At 44.5% G+C, this 5,357-nt stretch overlaps 1 pseudogene across 1 annotated transcript; it reads left to right on the top strand.

The window, feature by feature from the left end:
* The first annotated feature begins 4,034 nt into the window (after nt 1–4,034).
* LOC307097270 (phosphatidylinositol 3-kinase regulatory subunit beta-like) lies at nt 4,035–5,047 on the top strand (annotated as a pseudogene). The gene is made up of 2 exons: nt 4,035–4,105; nt 4,267–5,047. The product of its transcript is annotated as a phosphatidylinositol 3-kinase regulatory subunit beta-like (transcript).
* Nucleotides 5,048–5,357: the final 310 nt, after the last annotated feature.

The following is a 5,357-nucleotide window of genomic DNA, read 5'->3' as shown; positions in this document are numbered from 1 at the left end:
TTGGCCTACAACTCCCAGTCTCCCTTGCAGTTCAGTGTGTCATGTGATTGAATTCCAGCCAATGTCACTTCTGCCCACAGGTGCCACTTTCAGGCCTGGTCCACAAAGTACCCTCCACATAATCCTCCCCAGTCTCTGTCCTGTCTGTTTGATCAATGCCAATCAATACTCAGCCACTATCCACCTTAGGAAACATAGGCTGATCCCACCTTTCACCTGATTGGAACTTCCTACCCCTCAAATGGACTTACATGAGTAGAAAATAATGTCAAGTCATTGAGGTTTCAGGACTTAGCAGCAAGGGTTCCCTTTCATGAAATCATGGCCTTTATGTTGCAAAGGGCATTTGCCTACCACCTACCCATAATGAGCATGCAGTAGCCCTTCCTGGATTGGGAGGCAGAACTAGATATCTGGTCTGGAGCCCAGTTTAATTTCCTGGTGACTGAAGAAATATTTGACAGGTTTTTGTCTGTAACTAGTTTGCAATATGTGTACCAATGCACACAAGACCTCCATTTCTCTTGCCTCGGAAAGGTGACATTTCTCATCGCCTGGGAGGCCGTAGGGAAGGGAAGCATGGTCTCAACTGGCAGCTCCAGAGAGATGTGAGTCCTCGGAACCATGCTGTTTCCTCCTCCCACTGAGCAAATGCACATAATACAACCACGGGCCATTTAGTGACAACCACAAGCTAAAACCGGAAAGGCCAGGGCAGCTGTTGCTATGGAACCTTTACATCCTCTCAGAGCAGGATTCTTCTCTAACTCATCTCCGGCTGCTCACTCAACGGTTGTTGAATGTTCTTGCACTCACCTCAGGTTGATTCTCAACACCAGATCTTCCTGCAGGAACTCAAGCCAGGTTGCTAAACTCATGGATTACCTGCTGCCCTGCGGGCAGGAACCGAGTGCACCAGAGCTCACTGTATGTGGAGAACTGCCTGTCCACACACAGGACCACAGCTGATCCTCTGGAAGTGGCTGAAGTAAATGATTCTAGGAAGTCAGGGAGTTTTAATAGCAGAGAGGAAATATCAGCAACGATGCTCAGTGTACCTACTCTCTAGTTAAAAAGAAACATTTATTAAGATGGTAGAAATCACTCTTAAAGGACTATAGCTAAATGTTTATTCATGTGTTGATTTGTTCTACTAAATGTACCCAGTCATTTCAAATTAATAGGTTCAGGCAGCTATGGTTTGGAATGTTGACACTGATGGTTTTAAAAGCTCTTTGTATTCTATCCCAAAGTCACTTTTTCCCGGGAGGTTGGTGATTGTATAAATCCCTTAAAAGCCTCTGTAAGAACACAAAGATCTCCCGTAAGTACTACTTGAGCTCAGCAGTCAGGTATTAGGTGAAGTGCACATTTCCCCCAGATATTTTAAGAGTCACCCTATCCTTAATTATCTTCATAACACTTAAATGCACCATGCACAGTCAGGGGTCACACCTCAACCCTTATTTCAGAGAGTTTGAAAACAAAGTGCATTGCTCTTTCAAATCACTTGTACAGTAGTACCTCATTTATTTTTTTACAATGGTCCTTTCTAATGCTATTAGTCTTCTTTGCAGCCAAAGAAATTGAGACTCAGAAAAGTTAATCAACTTACCCAATTATTTGTTTAACTATATAACTCAATGCCATATATTCCATATAACACTGTGTAGTGTAGAGAAAGCAATGAAATAGGCATTCTCAAATATTGCCAGTGGGAAGGTAAAGTGAGAAAATATTTCCTGACAGCAACTGCATTAATAATAAATATGATTGCATACATGCATATGTAATATTAGTACATAATATTTACCCTTTCATTCCACTTCTACAAATAGAGCCTAAGAAAATAACCAGAGTTTGCCAGTCTGCTTATTTGGCCATCTGGGGTGATGCTGTTTGGAGTTGTTAATTTAATAACTTATTTTGTTCATAATGAATAAACCCTATGTGGAAGAATCCATTGGACAGTTGAAGTCATATAAGTAGAATCTAATTCATTTAGATTGACTGAGGAGTCCATTACTTTTTACTCTCCTTTGGTATTCAACCATATGTATCTCAGTGCTTTTTTAAAAAAATATTTGTATTGATTTCTGAGAGGAAAGGAGAGGGAGAGAGAGATAGAAACATCAATGATGAGAGAGAATCATTGATCGGCTGCTTCCTGTAAGCCCCACACTGGGATCGAACCCACAATCCAGGCATGTGCCCTGACCAGGAATCAAACCGTGATCTCCTGGTTCATAGGTCGACGCTCAACCACTGAGCCACACCAGCTCAGTGCTTTTTAAATGTTACTCATTCTTTAATTCTGATCTCCCTAAGTGTGTGTCATAGAACACTTAGTTCTAAGATATTCCACAAATAAGTTTGGGAATCCCTGCCTGCTGTTTCCTTTCTCTAAATTCACAGTGCACATAAGCATATGAGAAGCTCTGACAGGTCTTTCAGTAATGGCAGAAAAAGCACCTTTGTTGGCTCAGTGATTTGCAAACCTATTTGATCCCAGAACCCTTTTTCATATACACACAAATAATAACCCACAGAACCACTATTATGCAATATTCCTCAGAACATATTGCCTTTAACATGCATTTCTATAGTTATCAACCTAGTCTTATTGTTCCCAAGCCTAGCCATCTCCAGTCATTTGAAGGGTGTTATGAAAACTTTACACATATATGTTTTTATGTAATTTGCACATAAACATACATACATATCATTTTAAGGTGAGGGCCACTACACTAATTCAGAAACTTTATAAGTTGCTCAGTGATTCTCAACCTCTTTGAATTTTACTTATAATCACATACATACATTGCTACTTATATAAATGTTCTCATATAATCATAGTAATGACTCAAATTCCTGTAACAAGGGAAGAACTCTCTTTGTCAGTTAAAGCTGCTAATACATGAAAATATTCATTCAGCCTAGTTCCTTATTATAAAATACCCAAAAAAAAGGACATTCAAATATTTTTCCTTTATGAAGGTGCCAGGCATCCTCTCCTTAAGCTAGAACTAGGGGAAAGTATATTCTTTCTGTTCCACTGAAGTTCTTGGAAGTCATATTCAATATAAGTATTTGGGAGGTATCTACTTTGTGCCTAACTAGTCCTGTTCTAGAAACTACTAAAGAAATTAACTCATGGGTCAGGTTCATAAAGAGTTTATAATGTCTTTAGTTAAACAAGAGTTGGGAAACAAATGAGAAACAATGCAAGAGAGTTTGTCCTACGTGCCAAATCATATCAAGTGCTAGAGCCAGGATGTGTCTTTAATTCTTGTCATCCCGGGCCCTGTCTGATGCTGCTAAAAGTGTGGGGTTCAAATTGAGAGCCTAGTAACAATAAAATGCAACATGGGAAGAGTCTGAATGTAGAAATGAAAAACACTGAATGCAATGGCTTCTCTTTTCTCTTTTGTGGAATTATCTTCCAACCAGAATAGTACCTTAGAATGAATGTGCCAAATTGCTCTGTATCTATGCAATCTATATATATAAAAAGCCAGCTACCAACACAACCAGAGACCAGAACACCACAGTCCCTCGCCCAGGCTGGCCCTGCCCCCCGGGGAGCAGTTAGGGGCTCCCCTAGGCAACGCGATAGGGTGCGAGTTTGATTGGGGAAAGTCGAAGAAATAGAGGGGAAGGTCTGAAGGGTCTGCGGGGTTGGGGTGGTCGGCCCCGAGTAGGTTTGGAGTGTGCTGGGGAAAGAAGAGGAAGATCGGATTGGAAAAGGCTCAGCACAGTACCTTTCTCATTGTGAACCGGGAAGGCGCCAGCCGAGGACTGAATGGGCGGTTGTTTCATGAGTGCGCTTGGGACCGACATGTTCATGGCAGTGGCAGTACTCCTGAAACTTCACTGATTCCAAATAGCAAACAGCTACCAACGCCAAAACAGAAAAATCCTCTCCAACGAGAGGCCCTGGACTTGCAACCCGACTGAAGGAAACACCACTTCAGGCGGAGCTAGAAAAACCGGAAGTATGTGACCAGAGGATTGTGGGATTGTGGAAGGCAGCTATGCTCACCACTATTCCACCAACGCTGGATTGTGGGATTGTGGAGGACGCCTGGGCGCCTACGGCTGGACCGTGAGCCTGCTATTGTGCATGTACAGAGTCTGCCCTATAGTCCTCAGACTCACAGTATTTGGACCTGACTTCTGGCGGGAAATTATTTCTGTTGAGGTTTGCTGTTCCCTTGTGGGAGGAAGATCAGAATTAAAGGTTTCATTTGTTACCTTGGTTTGAAGCGAGGACAAGAGCCGCGAGTACGACCAGCTCTATGAGGAGTACACACGCACCTCCCAGGAACTGCAGGTGAAGAGCACCCCATCGAAGCCTTCAATGAAACCATCAAGATCTTTGAAGAGCAGGGCCAGACTCAAGAGAAGTGCATCAAGGAGTATCTGGAGCGCTTCCGGCGTGAGGGCAATGAAAAGGAGATGCAGCGGATCCTGCGGAACTAAGTCTCGCATTGCAGAGATCCATGAGAGCCACATGAAGCTGGAACAGGAGCTGCGGACACAGGCCTTGGACAACCGGGAGATCAATAAGCGCATGAACAGCCTGAAGCCAGACCTCATGCAGCTGCGCAAGATCTGAGAACAGTTCCTGGTATGGCTCACCCAGAAAGGCGTCTGGCAGAAGGAAATCAATGAGTGGTTGGGAATCAAAAATGAGACTGAAGACCAGTCTGCACTGATGGAGGATGCGGGTGACCTCCCCCACCATGAGGAACGAACCTGGTATGTGGGCAAGATCAGCCGCACACAGGCTGAGGACATGCTGAACGGCCAGCGGGATGGTACCTTCCTCACCCATGAGAGCAGCCAGCGGGACTGCAATGCCTGCTCTGTGGTGGTGGACGACGATACCAAACACTGTGTCATCTACTGCATGGCCACTGGCTTGGGTTTTGGGGAGCCCTACAAACTGTACGGGTCTCCAAAGGAGCTGGTGCTGCATAACCAGCACACCTCCCTTGTGCAACACAACGATGCACTTACCATCACACTGGCACATCCTGTGTGAACCCTCCTGCCCCAAGCCCAATGACTCATACAGAGCAGGACTCCATCTTTCTGTCTGTCTGTCTCTCTTCTTTGTGAATCTTTGTCTCAATCTCTCTCTTGCTTTCTCTGAGTCTTTCTCTTCCTGTCACTCTTTCTAGCCCCATTTCTGTCCCCTCTGTCTCTCTTAGTCTCTGTGCCTCTAAGTCTCTGTTTGAGGAGCATACCTCCTCCACCCCATGCCCCTTCCCCCATGGGCACTGCCCTCCCCTGGCTCTGGCTGCCCCCACCAGTTCCTACAGTTCCCCCAAGCTCCCCCCTGCCTGTACCTG

The sequence above is a fragment of the Cnephaeus nilssonii genome (assembly GCF_951640355.1).
Source record: "Cnephaeus nilssonii genome assembly, chromosome: 3".
Lineage (NCBI taxonomy): Eukaryota > Metazoa > Chordata > Mammalia > Chiroptera > Vespertilionidae > Cnephaeus > Cnephaeus nilssonii.
This window is presented reverse-complemented; position numbering and strand designations above follow the sequence as displayed.